We start from the raw sequence: 18,634 nt of genomic DNA on the forward strand, positions 1-18,634 counted from the left end.
TCTGCAAAGAAATAAATGAAAATATATTTTCCCACTGAACTGAGAAAGGGAAGTCAAGTTACTCAATGATCACCATGCATTTGAGACAGAGAAGTTAAATTTCATTCATGTCCAGCACCTCTCTCCTTCTTGTTTTAACTTCTCTCCCTCATAAGGAAAATTTAAATGTTGCTATAGATGGAGGTTGCAGTTAAACTAAAGTTTTAAACCATGTCTACCTGTCTCATGATTTCATATCTTTCTGTTGATCTTGTATCTGCATTTTTGGATCATATAAGAAAAGAATTAGATAAAACTTGAAATAAGGTTTTTCAGACATTGAAATGGGTTTAAATAGTCACTTCTGATATACAGGCATTATTTTGCATTTCATATTCATGGTAAACACAATATATTGTAGCAGATTCCCTTGGACATGCTATATTTAAATTTTTACTGCTTTCCTCTCTTCTGAGTACTCCCGGAAAATAAAATGCAGAATATTATATTACCCAGAATGACAATTAATCTCTTCAGATTCCCTTTATTATAAAAGAAAAATTCAAAAGGTCGCCTACCATTTCATAGGTAGTTTATTCTGAATGTACCTAAAGAAAAGCATATAAATTAGAATGTGTGAGCATATTCAAGAGTTCTTACATGTTAAAGAAGTGTGAATTATTGCAAAGGAGAGAGATATTTGAGAACAAGCATGCTACATACAGTGATTCAGAGTGACAACTAAAATTTTCCAGAATAGAACTTCTGAACCACCCCCAAATATCCAGCGTGGGATTTTGTTTTGCCACATCTCTACTAGCAAAATAAGAGAGGCAATTTATCATCACTTGTCAGGCTGCTTAGTATTTCATTACTGCTAAAACACCAAAGCATTATTGGATATTATTATTATATTATTCAACCTTCTTCAAACTGCTTGGGTATATAATAAATAATTGGCTAGGAAATATAGGTGGAAAACTTTTTAAAAGTAGGTAATTCTCAGCTCTTCCATAAAACCTTATCATGCTACACAGTCTTATCAGAAAAGATTACGGTATTTTGCTAACTTGTTAGCATTTATGGGTTTCTCTATCGATCCCTGGGACTTTCCTGATGGCTCAGCTGGTTAAGAATCTGCCTGCAATGAGAGAGACCTGGGTTCAATCCCTGAGTTGGGAAGATCCCCTGGAGAAGGGAAAGGCTACCCACTCCAGTATCCTGGCCTGGAGTATTCCATGGACTATATATATATAGTCAGACATTACTGAGCTACTTTCACTTCACTTCACTATCAATCCCTGGGTTGGGAAGATCCCTTGGAGAAGGAAATGGCAACCCACTGCAGTATTCTTGCCTGGGAAATTGCATGGAAAGAGAAGCCTGGCAGGTTAGCATCCATGGAGTCGCAAAGAGTCAGACACAACTGAGCCACTGAACACACACATACACATGTAGGCCCTAAGTGAATACCAACTTCATTGTCATCTCTATCAGCTCTGGAGAAACACTGATGTTGCTCATGAAATAATTCTGAAGATTTTCTAATCTGTTGAAGAAAATGGAGTAGATCAGAGATCATATTTATACTAGTTAGGTAGCATCATTAATATAACAAATCAGCGTCATATATATATGTATATACAACAAATGAATCCTGAAGTGTTTTAATGGTTCAGAAATGTAGAGGTAGTTCCAGTTTGTTGAAGTGCTGTGATCCACACAGTCATTCACACACACAGGCTGATAGAGGCTCTGCCATCTTCATCTTGAAGCTTTTAGGCTGCCCTGGGTATTAACACTCAGTAAGTAGTAGGGAAAAGAACAGGGATGACTTGAATGGGCCAGCCCTAGAAGTGTGAAGTTTACTTCCACACATATTTTGCTGGCTATCACTCAGTCATGTTGTCATAGCTAATTAAGTAAGGCTGAGAGCAGTAGTCTAGACGTGTTCGTGAAGAAGAGGTGAGCAGCCATCTGGTATTCGTAGCAGTATTGCATAGTATTCATAGGACTATGGGAAGAATAATAGAACTTTACTTATCTAGATGCTACAGAGATTGCCATAGGTTATGAGATGGAAATTTTAACTTCTGAGATTGGGGCAAGAAGGTGGGATTAAAACTGAATTAAAAATTGATAAAACAAAGCTTGATTTTACTGATTGGCCACCAGTCATCTCCTTTTCTCCTCATTCTCCTTTCTTCTTTTCCCCTTCATTTTGCTGCTCTTTGGAGAATTGTAAACTATATCACAAGCTGTAAATACTTCCTTGTTTGATTCAGCTAGTGTTTAGGTATTTTCAACAGTAGTATCAAAACTCTAAAAATATTTATTTATACTTACATATTAATATATGGGCCCTTATTAGAATTGAAATACTATATAGAATCTTTGTTTGCAAATCATGCAGAATTGGACTGGTTTTGGTTGGGACTCAGAGTCTCTCCCCTTCAACTTGCTCTAATCCCCTTTCCAATCCCATGTCAGATCTTAAAGCATCTCTAAGAGACAGAGTTGAAGCAGGCAGGCATTCTACTTTAATATCAGCAAGAGTCATACCCAGCCAATTTTAGTGTGCTTGATCCTGAATTCGATTGCCACTATGTCTCCAGTTTTCCAGCCTATTTCGTTAATTCTCTGATTCAGTTCCTTACCCATCTCAACATCATGTATGGTATGCTAATATTTCCAATGGCTCTCAGAATCTTCTAATCACTTCTTATTCTGGTTTGTTAAGTCTGATGAATTTTCCATTGATCTTTTTCATTTATAATCTTTTCCATTTCCTTCTGTCTGTTCTGAGTTGATCCAAATGGGCAGTGTAGCTCCTATGCCACAATTTTCATCTTGAAATTCACAAAAGACACTTGTGTTAATAGACTTGGACTGAAGATGAGGAGTGGTTCTGGAAGAAGGCTGTGTTTCATCAGAGCATAACAGACAGATAATTGACCCTGATCTTTAGCAATCTCCATCCTTGAATGTGGCCAAACCAGCTCCAGAAACTTCCCACTGTCTGTTTCTCCTCCTCCTGTCCCAGTCTCCTGCTCTTTTTCTAAGCTTTCTCCCCTACTCCTCACATCCTCTCTGCTTTTCCAGATTCTTATGACTGTTGTCACCCTCTTTTTGTAGCTAGTGAAAACTCATTTTTTTTCTTTTTCTTATTTTGTAGAAGTTCCCCCCCCCCCCATTCACAATCTATTCTAGTCTTGCCAAGGAAACTATCTATTCATATATAAAATAGCCTTTTAAGCCTATTATTTGCTAAACAATGCATTTCTTTACCTAAGGATTTTTCCATCAGATTATAAAGAAACATTCCCTACTGTTCTCTCCCATCCTAAGCTGAGCCTTATACAAGAAGAAGCTTTAGATGTAGAATTTTCTCTTTTGCAGCTCATGAGTAAAGAAAGATATATTGGAATGAGCACACAGTAGGATCTGTATACAGAAACAAAGAAATTAGAGAAATTAAGACAATGAAGTCCATGTCTGGATTTCAGTAGAGGCAGTTAATGTACATGGGTATCATCTTCCGCACTGTAATATCTCCTTTCTCTACTTTCATTGTATATATTACCTTTTGGGTTTTAAACTTTCTTGGCACTATTTTACCCTTTGAATGATTAATTTTTTTAAATAGACGGGTAGGTTGGTTGCTCCTCAAATATGTTGAGCAGGAATCTTGACCAGGATGTTTAAAAAGAAAAACTCTTCCTGATATATATCATTTATGATTTTATGATCTCACTGTTTGCACATATCTTGTGCCGTTATCACTCTCTGGGCTCTCCATCTGATTTCCATAATGTATTATCATAGTGTACATGTTTATTACAACAGATTGGTAAGTTAACTTATCATGGTTTCTCTGCATTTTTATTTTCTTCTGATTTAAAATTTTAAGAGACACCAAGGCAAATTTGACAGTTACCTAATAAAGCTGAAATTCTGTCTATGATTGGAATACCCTGGGACCCTGACTGCCTTTGGCTCTATGAACATATGCTGGATGCTGGTGTTGCATTGATCAGAATGAGTCTGCCTGCAGTGAGCCCTGGGCATGCTCTGGGCTGTGAAACTTAAGGGGAGTGAGGGACGGTGTAATCATTGTGAGAGCAGCTTAGATACAATCGATCGATGCTCATGACACCAACAATGAACCTCTCTCTAGAGGGGCATATTGCAGTTGTGAAGTCAAGCAAGTATAAGTGTGATGGGGTGGAACTTCAATTTTTTCTCCAAGTAAAGAAACTACTTCCAGAGGTCACAGCTGATGAATGATCAACTGTTCCATTCTTTGGATTGTCTGCAAAGATAGGCTGGTATTTAGAAAAACCTATTGATAATACCATGAAAGGCCTTTCTTAATTCTAAATATACATCTCTGCTTTGGGCTATTAGAGCAAGAAAACTAATTTAAAAGAATTTGGCTACTGCAATCAAATATTGGGAACAATAACACTAAAACTCTCTCTTGAAAGTGAAATGCTGATAGTCTCATGGGTGAGGGGTAGAAGGACCCTTCAAAAGTTCACCTAATGGCTTCTCTCATGCTTGAATGAGTGCTAGTGGCCATTTCAGCTTCTGGGTGGAGCATCTCAGGGACGAGGCGCTTACCCTCTTGCAAAACCATTACACTTTTATTTCCTTGGACATTGTACTGGGCTGGAATTTGTCTTCTTATTGCTTATAGTTTTAGTCTTAGTTCTGACATTTGGAGCTACTGCTCAGGTCATTCTAACCTTCTGAAATCTTTCAAATATTTGAATGTAGTTCTTATGTTCCTGCTGGAGTCTGCATTTCTAGTGTTTGTTAATTCCAATATTTCTCAAATGACATAATTGGTAGAAGCGTCAATTGTTTTTTGATAATCTCTAGATAACTCCAGTATGTCAATATTTTTTGAAAATGTGGAGCCCAGCACAAAATTCAGTGTTTCAGATTTGGAGGGGAAAATGCACAGAACTGTGGAAGTATACCTTTCCTTTTTTGATATTTATCTACAACTCAAGTTAATGTGAGTTATTTTAGCAGCCATGTCCCATTATCTTATGACAATCATTTTAAAACAAGAATTGCTCTTGTGTTAGGTCTCTCTCACTGAAACTGTACAGGTGACTTTTTGAGTCTTATTTGGGCTTTTTATTTCTCCCTATGAAGTTGCATATTGTCTGTTACAATCCACTCTTCTAGCTCAACAAGAATTTTTAAGTTTATTGTTAATTATATCCAATAAATGGATCCATCCCTTAAGTTAGAGTCACCTATACTATTAATAAAAATGCCTATCTGTTTAGTAAAAATGCCTTATGTGTTTTAATCAGATCACTGATAAAAAGTGGAATAGGGTAGAATGAAGTACATATTTCAGCTGATATCAATGTTTGGCTATAATTCATGCAGCTATCAGGCTTCTCTCGTAGCTCAATCTGTAAAGAATCTGTCTGCAGTGCAGGAGACCTGGGTTCAATTCTTGAGTCAGGAAGATCCCCCGGAGAAGGAAATGGTAACCCAGTCCAGTATTCTTGCCTGGAGATTCCCATGACAGAGAGGCCTGGCAGGTTACAGTCCACGGGGTCACAAGATTGAACACGGCTTAGCGACTGAACCACCATGCAGCAATCAATCCCCTGAATTATGCTGTCTTCCAGCCTCCATTTCTCCTAGAGAATCATAGGAAAATTGGTCATATTTCTTTCTGAAATTAATATCTACTCTGTGGAGGTTATTCTTCATTACTAACATAGAGATTCTGTTACAAAGGAGATAAAATGGCATGATTTGTTCTCAGTGGAGCCATTGTAGTTGCTAGTAATTAATTTTATTTGAAAAATGTCCATAAAACATCCATTTAAAAATTTATTCTTAAAATTTTCCAGATATGGATAAGAGGAAGCAGAGGGGGTTGCAGGACAAGGACACTTAGCAAAAAGAACCATGAGAAGCTGGATCTACCTAAAGGACTCAATTCTAATTCCTACTGGTAGGAGATTAACGTATACTTTATGTCTTAGCTTGAGCTCCTGTGCAAATTGCCAAAGACTGAGTGACTTCAGTACTTAGCTCTCACAGTTCTGAAGGCTGGGAAGTCCAAGATCAAGACACTGGTAGATCCAGTGTCTGGAGAGGATCTGCTTCCTGGTTTGCAGATTGCCATCTTCTTTTTGTATCCTCACGTGGTGATAAGCAGAGAGAGAGAAGGAACAAACTCTCTGGTCTCTTCTCATAAGTGTGCTAATTCCATTCATTCCACTCTCATAACCTAATCACATCTCAAAGACCCCTTCTGTAAGGTTCACACCACAGGGTTAAGATTTCAATGTATGAATTTTGGGAGACACAAACATTCAGTTCATAACATCTTGAAAGATTGGTTCCAAAAGGAAGCCTGACCCTGATAGATCCATTGCTGAGTTCTAAGAGGAGCAGAAGTATAACAAAAAACCAGAGCAGGGAGATGGAGGCAAAAATCAATAGAGCATATCATGCTAAAATTTTTACAGTCCCCTTCCTCTCACATTTGAAAACTGGGGAGAATTTTGACTTTTCAGTTTTTCTGCACCTTATCGTATTGTCTAAATATTTGCCAATAGCCATTCCAATTGTACGTGAATATTCTTTCACTGCCCTTGCATACATCTCACAAGCATACTTGTGCTTGAGTCTTAAAGTTGGTTTAAAGCACCTTGGCTTTCTCTTATCATCTCCTTATCTACTTTAGACTCCTGTCCTCTGGTAACCAAGTTGTTCTTTCCTTTCCAATTTCAGCATTACTCTTTTAATTAAAGAAGTGGAAACAAAATAGAAATTGAATAGCTTTACTTTTTCTCTGCTCTCATTATCATTATATCATATATCTTATACTTTGAGGCTATAACTTCCCTTTTCCCAAGCACTTAAATAAAGCAAATGTTCTGTGTGTGCTAACTGTAGAAGATAGGGAACTGGTTTTTTTTTTTTTTTGGAACTGTTTTATCTATATTTTTTCATTCAATACACAACAACCCAATGTAAAAGTATTATTATTTTCATTTTACAAATGCAGAAACCAAAAATAAAAGAAATTAGGTACCTTTGTAAAAAACTCCTAATTAAAATAACAAGTCATACTTAGAATCAGGTCTGTCGTAAAATCTTATTCTCATAAGCAATATATTCTATGATATCTTTTAAAAATTTTTAGTTTTTTATTTTAAAGCCTTACTGTAGGGCTTACCATTCTAATTCAATCCTTATGCAAAGAGTCAACTCCTTAGAAAAGACCCTGATTCTGGGAAAGATTGAAGACAAGAAGGAGAAGGGGGCAGCAGAAGATGAGATGGTTAGATAGCATCACTGACTCAATGGACATGAATCTGAGCAAACTCCAGGAGATAGTGAAGAACAAGGGAGCCTGGCATGTTGCAGTCCTTGGTGTCTCAAAGAGTTACACACAACTTAGTGACCGAACAACAATAATCGTTATAGTCTTAATCTCCCCTCCCAGGCTTGTGATAATGTGTTTTGTCTGTTTTTGTCTGAGACCTTCCTTCCAATTTTTTTTTTTTAATACATTCCTTTAGAAATCCAAGTTCATTGCATTTATCTGTCAATAGGTACATTATTTTCTTTTGTGGTCTTTTATTTAGATAGTGTTTTCAGGATGACTTTTAAAATTAGCTCATTCCACTTGAGCCACATATCTAAACGTTAGGAATTGATAACCTTTATAAATGACTTTAGGTCATCAAAGCAAATCTGTACTCAGCTGGAGACAGTGCTCACTGTTTCACCCTAGTGCTTTTGTTGACAAGATGCTTCATGGGTGTGGAAGCCATTCTGAAGACATCAAGTAAACAATGCTGAGCCTGTGACCAATTCCCCCAAAGACTGAAGACTGCATTTACTATAACCACACACAGAGTAGCGCACATATAGACACACTTGTCACTCAAATGCACCTATTTACATGTACTAGTAAAACAAGCATGTGTTGGGATGACGCTAGTGTAGTGATAATCACCTGGTTAATTCTGATCCCTGATAGTATCAGTTAGGGGAAATGTAGAGGGAGTGGTATATTGTACTTCATTTTTTAGATTAGAATTTGGAGTTGCTCCTTACCAGATTATTACTCAAGCCTCATTTTCAGAATTTTCTGTGTTACCTAGGTAGAATTTAGGTTTTATTTTTTTTTGGAATCTAATCTTTAATAACCTGTTTTTAAATTTAAAAACACATAAATTTGTAACTTTTTGAAGGATAGTATGATTCTGATGATTATAATTTTTCATTTATATTAGTTTTCTTGTTCAAAGAGAACACGATTTTGCAAATATGATCAATGAATAAACTTACTTGCTTTATCAATTTTTTTTAGTTTATACCTAAAAATAGAGTTTTTAACCTCTCCCTTTTAAATGGATTCAGGGGTTAGTGAAGTGAAGTCACTTAGTCGTGTCCAACTCTTTGCGACCCCATGGACTGTAACCCACCAGGCTCCTCCGTCCATGGGATTCTCCAGGTAAGAATACTGGAGTGGGTTGCCATTTCCTTCTCCAGGGGATCTTCCCTGGAGGGGAATTGAACACAGGTCTCCTGCATTGCAGGCAGACGCTTTAACCTACTAATTAGACTTAAATGTATAACTTTTCAATTTTTCTATAATTGTCTTGACAGTAACTCCTTGAAAAACCTGTATGTCTAGAGGTAGTTTTTTTTTTAAGCACTGTAACTTGTGTAGCACTTTAATTCCTTAATATCAAAGGGTCCACTATGTATATAAACTGTGACTTTAGACATGGAAACAGGCCTGAGGTGAAGCTCCTGCTTAGCATGAGCACTTGACCATCTGACTCTGAGCTGTGAACCAGGAATAGTGATACTTCTTACTTCACACAGTTTACTTAGGACTATACAAGAACTCCTTACTATAGTCTTACTATAAAGACATTACTTGTATAAAATTTGGCCTTGGACTGTGAGCACAACTGATTGCTACTTTAGTCCCATGAAAGTTGTGCTATGTCTTTCTCACAGCCCACATCCAGTGTCCGCAAATCCCTTGCTCGGATATAACTCAGTAGAGAGCATCATGTTCCCAATCAGGTATAGAAAGACATAGACAAAGGGACTTCTCATTGAGAGTGTGTCTCCTATGTAAATCAGCACATCTTGTTCATTAACACAGCTGAGGATAATCAGGCCACAGAGCCAAGAGCATATTGGAAGGGGTCCAGAAAGCTCCAAAGCCAGATAGATGGAAGCAGACTGGGATATGTCTGGAAATCGGAGTCTGCCTACTAAATACTACCTGCTTTCCCTGTAATCACTGAATAGAAAACAAAAACAAAAACACAACAACAACATTGCCCACCCTTTCCCCACCCCTGCTCAAGGAACTTTCAGATGAAGTCAGACAGAATCATCTCCCCTTGCTTTATGTAGATTATAGGAACATTCTCAAATAACCAACGCTGCATGCAATTTATTTTGTCTTACCCTCTGTTCTTCTGAATGACACCACTTGGCAGGAGGTTTTGCCACTTGCAGAAGGTTCAGGGCCTTAGTGGGTAGCAGGCTTCCTCAGTGGAGATTTATCATGTAGAATAATTCATTGAGCCATATGTTCCAATGAATATATACAGAATGTTGTAAATACATCTACTGCATTTCTCATTTGCTACCAGAGGGAATCCATCTTTCACATTTTCCAGCAGAGCACTTGACTGCAGATGTTAGAAAATATTTTGCTTTAAGTTTTATTCTGACTGTTCCCTCTGGTATGATTTACCTGGTTTTTATTTTCTGCTAAAGTCTAAGCTTTATGTGAATATTTCATTTAGAAATGCCGTAAGCACCCTTGGATATTCTTGGGCTGATAATTTCCACTGAAATAATCTCTCCTGGCATTGGCCTGTCATAGCCGATGCCACCTGTTTAGGCACTTGTTCCATGTGATGCAGGAAAGGATTTTTTAACCCTGAGTTAAAGCAGCATAACAAGATGTTCTTCTAATTGCTAGAGGCCTTTGATATAGATTCAGTCATAGTCAGATAGTCTAGTCCATGTGCCTCTTTGTTTCCACCTTCCAGGCTGAGCTTGTGGTTGTTCCCTTTGAAGCATGTTTAATATCAGTTATTTTAGCTAGATCACAAAGCAATGTCAGCTGATCTCAAACTCAGTGTCTTAAGTTTTGATAAATGACTGGAGCAGAGAGTTCATATTGGAGTGTGGATACTTTAGTGTTTGTCCTCGATGGGTTGGCTATTTTGGAGGGAAGCATAATAAAACATAAAGAAGACTGAGCACTGAAGAATTGATGTTTTCAAATTCTGGTGCTGGAGAAGACTCTTGAGAGTCCCTTGGAATGCAAGGAGATCAAACTAGTCAATTCTAAAGGAAATTAACCCTGAATATTCATTGGAAGGACTGATGCTGAAGCTGAAGCTCCAATACTTTGGCCACCTGATGCAAGGAGCTGAGTCATTGGAAAAGACCCTGATACTGGGAAAGATTGAGGGCAGGAGAAGGGGGCAACAGAGGATGAGATGGCTAGATAGCATCACTGACTCAGTGGACATGAGTTTGAGCAAATTCCGGGAGACAGTGAAGGACAGGGAGGCCTGGTGTGCTGCAGTCCATGGGGTTGCAATATGACTGCGACTGAACAACAGCCACAAATAATAAAACATAGTTTGGAACTGGGAAAAAAGTTAAGGAAGTGGGAATGATTGTTTCTGTATCTATTTTGTACGGGATCCTGAAGGTAGTTTGTGAGCCACTAAAGACTGTTTGCTTATCTCTATTTCATATGTTTTTACAGTTTCAGTTTCCAAAACATGAATTTGGATGTTAGGGCTGTTCTCCTTAAACATGGAGAACCATTGTTATGACCTTGTTGTCTCCCTAGTACAAGACACTCTAATCTTCTTCACTTTTTCAATCTGCTTTATTGATCAAATGCTACTTCATTTTCCATTCAGGATAGATAGAAGAGGATAGATGGAGAAAGTTAAAGGGGAATAAAAAATAGGAGGGTAAACTATTAATGAACACTGTGGATAAAACAAGCCAGTTGTCTTTTTTTTTTTTTTCATTTTTACTACAGAACCTCAGTGATCTCTTAAAACCTTTTGGCCTTCAAATGGCAAGAGCTGCCAGTACTTTGGGGGAGATTGGATTCATACTGTAAATGAAGAGAAGGGAGAGCATGGAGGCAGAGTGTAAACTGTGGTTGGAGAGATAGCAACTTACATGTGAAACAAAATGTAGCTATTCATACCTCATTCTCACCTGGAAGCATGGAATGAAGACTGAACAACTGAATTAGAAATAAAATAGCTCTCAAGTAGATAAAATTTTCTAATATAGCTGATAAAACTTACGTTTTAATTTTTCCCTCCTCCTGCTTCCTTCAGTTGTCTAATAAAGAAGTTTTCCCTCCCATTCATATGTCCCCTGCAGTGATCTGTTAATAACCCAGATCAAAAAAATGCTTGCTATTGGTCTACTACAATTGTGTGAAAGAAACTAGTGGCAGCAGACACAGCTGCTACCAGAGAAGACAGTTTGTTGGCAGTCTGGCAGTTGTTGACTGTTTGAGAGTTTAAGTACCAAGGCCCCGAATGCCCTGCAGTAATCCTATGGAAATACTGGAAATTCTCCAAGTTTAAGACACCAAGGATGTGACTGTCATGCCTGCCTGTGCCTTCTTTGATCAAATATAGCTTTATCTTATCAAGTTAATGTCATTTCTGAGGCAGAAAAGAGGAACAAAAAAGAATGTGCCTTCCAGAAAACCAAATTCAAAATGGCACATGGCTCTCTCATATCATGTTGTCTATAGAGTTGTCATTAATAATACAAGATCAGGAACTGGGAATTCGTTTTTAACATCCCTCTGCTACTTTATTTAAACCAGTTATAAACATGCTTTCATCTCCATCTTGAAAATCTCAAGTGCTCAGCATAGTAAAAAAAAAATATATATATATATAAAACATGCTTTACCATAGAATTTTACAAATATTCTTTATATAAATGTTTTTATTATTAAATAAGAAATTTTGTAATTTGTCAAATTATAGGAAGAATAAGAAAAGATGAAATGCTGCTTTAATTTAGAATTTGAGACCTGAAATTAAGACATTTATAGACATATCTATAGTTCTTTCACTAGTTTTGTAGTGTAATTGGAAATACTATAATGTGAGTCTGGTTTACCAATCCTTTGTCAGTGGATTATGAGCAAAATCCATAGTCAGTAGTTGTTAGAATAATTTCTTTGTTCTGCTTCTGCATCATCCTTTAGTTTCTTGCTGTATCTCAGACTGAATCAGGCTTTTTTATGTTGTGCTGGTCTCTTTCTTGTAGAACAGAGTGCTACACTAATTGAAAAGAATTTTTAGTTTATTTGCATGCAATTGGTTAATGTTCAGTCTCTAGGACACATCAACTTCGACTGCACTAGCTATTTCTGTGTCTATTTGTTACTACACATAATTGCATGATGCTGGGGAGATAGTTCTTTATGTGCTCTTCAAAATGCATGAAAATGCCTCCAGAAAAAAATGTTTACTGCAGCTGCAATGGGAGGATTTTTTTTTTTTTTTAACCTCCTTGATGTGAGGAGAAAATAAGAATAACTTCTGATTAGATTTCTACCTGGGAGACTTTGCCTCATTACTCACAAGATTTTTCTTTCTGACTGTTTCCCACAATCAAATATCACACCACTCCTCCATATAGTACCTGGAGTTGAGAGGTTTCCTTGTAGCATCTTCATGATTTTGAAATATAAATTAATCCCTGTTGCATGTGAGTTTCATAGAGTACTACATTAAGCATCGTTGAGTAGCCCAAGAACTAATTCTTGAAGCATTAATAAGATTTAAAGAGGTGATAGTGTGAAAAAGAGGAGTTATGAGCCCATGAAATCTTTCCAGCAAAAAAGTTCATAAGAGATATGTAGAAGATGATTGTTGAATGGTGAGCGATCTGTGTTAGATGGATTATAGCTGATTCTTGAACAACCTTGGTTTGAATTGCAAATTCACTTCTACGCGGATTTTCCCACTAAATTAAAACTGTAGTATTGTATGATCCATAGTTGCTTGTACCCGTGGATGTGCAACTTTGGATATGGAGGACTTACTCTAAAGTTATATATGGATTTTCCACTGTGTGGGGTTGGTTCCTCTAACCCCTATTACTGTTCAAGGGTCGACTTATATATACTTGACAAGTCAGAAAAGGGAAAGGGCTAGATGACCGGATGGTCTGTCATAAAGGGCTGATTTTAGACTTTACTCGGTCCTTCAACTGGGGGTTGTTCAGAATGATGTTAAAAAGATTCATCTAGTAGTGGTGTGAATGATGCATTTGAATAGCAAGGGGATTCTAGCCTATCCATTCTCTCAGAAAAGGAACCATCAGTTAGAAGTTTCTGTAAATTTTGTGACAGCTAGTAGGATGGTGACACTGGGATGGGAAAGTAGGGGATAAATATAAGAGGAAACAGGAGTTCTCTGGTGGTCCAGCAGTTATCTACCTTCCAATGCAGGGGTCTCTCGTTTGATACCTATTTGGAGAGCTAAAATCCCACATGCCTCAGGGCATCTAAGCCCATGCACCCCGATCCTATGTGCTGCAACTAAGACCTGATACAGCCAAATAAATGAACAAAAAAAAATAATATTCAAAAAATTGGAAAAACTGGGAACACAGAAGTCTCACTTTGGAAGTTTAACCATTTACTCATATCCACGCAGTTTCCAGCTTCAGTGATAGAAAATTTAAAATAACCCCGAGGCTTCCTACTTGTGTTATTGTAGTGGAATATTTCCAGAAATAGACAAGATAACAGTGTAAAAATGCAAGGACAGAGATAAATAAATTTGCTTCTAAAATGCATTGTATTTGAAGTTCTAAGGAAAACATCTAGGTGAAAATATGAAACAGGCAGCTGGGGGAGAGAGCAGAGTTGGAGATCTGGAAGTGGATGGTGTGGGAATGAATGGGGTTTTCAGGGAGGGTAACAATATTTCTACCCATGAGCCGTTCGTTGACTTTGATGGTTATTTGAATGACATGTTTTATAGGATTGAATCACTTTGGTTGGTCAATGTCTCATTAAGTAACGCATCAGTAAGTGAGCACATGAAGAATGTGGGAAGGAGGAAGGGAACAAATAGCCATCTTTTATGGATGGAATGAAATAACGTTAGTTTTGAAGACCTTACCAAATTATTAAAGAATAGTATCCACAGTTTCACAGTTTGCTTGGAATCTGTTTGTCTGCTTTTGCTTGCTTATTTTTGTATTGTACTTGGTTTGACAATGAAGAGGCTTCTACTCAGACTATTATTTAAGTGGATTTTTTGGTTCTACATGAAGCCTATGGTTCTGCATAAACTCCTCAAAATACTTCGATCTGGGTTATATTTAACTTCTATATTCAATGAATTTTAAAAATTTAGCACTGTAAACTGAATTGCAACACAGAGTTCACATTATAGTGTTGCCTTTTAGTTCTTTTTTCATATGAATACAGATAAATTTGGAAGTTAAAAAGATAAGTAGATGATAAAGTATATGGTAATTGCCTAATATTCAGTATTTGGTAACTGCCTAAGATTCACTCAGTTTGACAGTTTAAATCCCCTAAATTGTTGAAGAGCATGAGATATTCAGAGATTATTGTTGTCTTCAAAATTATTTTTTAATTTTTCTTCTTCTTTATTGAAGTGTAATTGACAAATAAATGTGTATATATTTAAAGTATACAACATGATAATTTGATACAGATACATTATGAAATAATTACCACGATCATGTTAATTAACATATCTCTGACCTAACATAGTCACCATTATTTTTTGTGTGATAAGAATGTGGTAAGATCTACTCTCAGCAAATGTCAATTATTTATACAGTACAGTATTGTTAACTATAGTTACTATGCTGTTCATTAGATCCTCATTACTTACCTATAAGTGAAGACTTGTGCCATTTGACTAACCACTCCGCCATTTCCTCCATCCCACAGTGCCTGGTAACCACCGTTCTACCTCTGTTTCCATGAATGTGACCTTTTCTTTTAGATTCCACATATGAGTGAAATCACACAAGGTTTGTCTTCATCTAGCTACACTTAGCATAGAGTCCTCTAGGTTCATCAATGTTGTTGCAAATGATAGGATTTCCTTCTTACTCATGACTAAATAATGTTTATGTATGTGTGTGTGCTTGTATCTCATATCTTTTTAATATTTTCTTCTGTTGACAGACACTTAGATCATGTCCATATCTTGACTATTGTGAGTAATGCTGTAATGAACATGGCAGTAGAGAAATCTCTTTGAGATACTAATATTATTACCTTTGGATATATACTCAGAAGTGGGATTGCTGGATCATATGGCAGTTCTATTTTTAATTTTTTGAGAAAGGACTGTACTGTGTTCCATAGTGGCTGCACCAATTTACATTCCCATTAACAGTGTACAAGAGATCCCTTTTCTCCACATTCTTGCCAGCACTTGTTATTTCTTGCCTTTTTGATAAAAGCTATCCTAACAGATGCTAGGTGATAATGATTTGTTATTTTTAATTGTAAGACCTTGTTGAGGCTTGATTTAAGGGGGTGAATCTAATAAGCCATTTCAGAAGAGGCAGACCTGTGTAAGACAAAACTTTTAAAAATAATTGACTTTCCAGAGGTACTCTGTGTGAAAGCAAAGTTTTGTCTAAACTTTTTCAGTTAAATAACTGGCATTAAATACCACCAGATTGGGATTTCTGTATTTAGCTACTAAACTAAATTGAGATGTGAAGCTTCGTAAAATGGTAAAAACAAAACAAAATAAACAAACCAAAAAACCTTCCTTACCCTGAACCTTTATTTGAAATATTTTTGACACTTTAAAAAAATCCCTGAGCTTTTGAAAATTAATGCTTTGGCTCTTTTTCTTCCCAAAACAAGTGCCTTTGGGATAAACATTTGTGTTCTGTGCTGAATAAAAACCAAATGCAAAGCTAATGTATAGCACTTCTGAATAAGAGTTCAGAGTTATGCTTCTGCAATCCCACTGTTGGGTGTCTGTTCTTGTCTGTTGGCATATGCTTAGCAACCCACTTATATTTAGGTGATAGTTGTATGTAACGTCCTCAAGGAAAGTTCTGATTGATACAAAGAAGGAATGGTAATTGTGTAAGTGACAATCTCTTCAAAGGCTCAGGACTGAAGTTGCATACTATAAGGTGTTAGGGGTTGTGACATGTTCATCCTAGCCACTTAATGTTATAATATTATGTCTCCTCACATGGTGGATTTACACCACCTCCTTATAAGATTTTTTTTCAACTTTCCTTTCCATTATAAGCTATAGTATAAATGAAAAATTGCTTTTAAACAGATTTATGGCACAATACCGTGCTTTCTACCCATGAATCAATCTGTGAATATACACAAAGGTTATCAAGGAGCTTCATAAATACTCTCTTGCAAGAAAAGCCCTGTTTTAAGCAGGATTACTGTCAGGAAAGCTCACTAAATACTGGAACTATCTGGGTTTTTATTTTTCTACTTAATATCTGTAACTAGAAACTTGCAAACATAAAAATAGCAGTTATTCAGAGATGTTAAGAATAACATCATTAATCCAATTACTATTTAATGTGATAATATTTTTGAGAAGAAAACTATTATTTTTTAAAATTAATTTTTAAATTTTAATTGGAGGATAATTTTAGTTTTATTGTTGCATTTAAAATCTGGATTATTTTGTTATATATACTAATGTATAGATGAAAATAGGCCTCACTATATAAATCATCAGATGTTTTTATTTTCATTCTTTATTATCTTTGTAAGAGAGAGAAAAATGTTTACATCTTCAGAAATCATTAAGGATTCAATATAATGAGTACAGCCTGTTACATTATTTATTGAAAAATCTTTCCATTTTCTGCACTCACTTTGAAAGAGACAAAGTAGAAAGTACAACATTATGCATTAGGAACTTCGCAATAATACATGTATTCATGCTACATTATTGACTTGCCAGTATTTAAAATACTACTGTGCTCAACTACTCTTCAATTACTAATGTCTATGGTAAAGTACCAAAGGCAAGAATTTTCCATCTTATAATACATTACTATTAAGTTTTTCAAATTCTCACTGATACTAATACCACCAGGATAAATCCAGAGATAAACAAAAAATTTTCAGTAATTTGACTTAACCAACATAATACGTTGGGTTTGTGACAAAAAGTTTATACTTACTGTTTTCTCACTTGCTATTTAAATTTAAAACTCAGTTTAGCTACTGCCTTAGCTTAGCTCCCCTGGAAGCAGAGCATGAGATGTGACCGGAGAGCCCAACATGTAGGTAGTTTATTCAGGAAATGTCCCAAGGGATCAGGAAGGAGGGGCAGGAAAAGTGAAAGGCAAGAGGGAACAATATGAGGATGATTATGGGTGTAGACACAGTGAGGAGGGCCATTGTTCTTGTCCCATAGGATTTTGGTGTGTCTCAGAACTCTCTGTCCAGGAAATCAAAAGGGAAAGCATTTATCTCTTGGTTCCCGTTTCCCATTAGTCAAAGATGAGTTCTTGGACAGAGGTTAATTCCCTTGTATTTCTGGACTGTATATGTATGAGTGCCAATGTGTTCCCATGGGTCTTCCTGAGCCTTGGCATCAAAAGAGCCCTGCGGCAGGAAGCAAGAGGTGCATGGTACATTAGGTGGGTGCTCTCAGGTTGTACTGGCAAGGAGTGGGTGGAAACCAGTTCTGGAATTGACCTCTAAGGCTGGGACTGGACTACTAGGTAAAGCCAGTAGGATTTAAGTGATGTTTAACCCCATGGACAGAGGAGCCTGGCCTGCTACATTACATGGGGTCGAAAAGAGTTGGACACAGCTTAGCAACTAAACAATAGATTCAATACAGTTGTTTAGATACTATAACTGAGACTACGACTTCATAAATAACCTGCTGAGTTGCATATATAAAAATCTAATTAAGATGCACATGTGAGCCATTTTATTATATTTTCATATCATCTGTTGCTTCTTCCCTAAAGGTGGACAGTTTCTGCTCCTGACTCTCTTCCTCTTTCATTTATGATACTGCCTTAGCTATAAATCTAGTAGTGATTATGGTCTCTCTTCTCCAGTCCCCATATTCAACTGTTCACCAAGTCTCAAAGCTTTAAAGTGCTTGCATGCTATTACCCAAATATATTCTTTCCTGCCTATTTCTATTAATATAGCTCTCCTTGTTGTTATCTAGTTGCTAAGTTGTGTCCAACTCTTTGAGACCCAGTGGTCTGTAGCCCACCAGGCTTCTCTGTCCATAGGATTTCCCAGGCAAGAATACTGGAGTATGTTCCCATTTCCTTCTGCAGGGGATCTTTCTGACCCAGGAATCAAACCTGCATTTCCTGCTTGGCAGGAGAACTCTTTTACCACTGAGCCACCTTGGAAGCTCATGGGTCTCATTGGTGGCTGGTTATTTGGGATATCTTTCTTCTTTGTTTGTGATGGTCTTGAGCAATTAGACATATAAAATTATTCATACTGTCTTTGTAAGCCTTGACAACTCACTGTGATTAGTGAGGAAAGTAAAATCTTGTATGGAGATTTCATTGAATAATATGA

This window comes from Dama dama, chromosome 5 (assembly GCF_033118175.1).
Source record: "Dama dama isolate Ldn47 chromosome 5, ASM3311817v1, whole genome shotgun sequence".
In the NCBI taxonomy this organism is placed as follows: domain Eukaryota; kingdom Metazoa; phylum Chordata; class Mammalia; order Artiodactyla; family Cervidae; genus Dama; species Dama dama.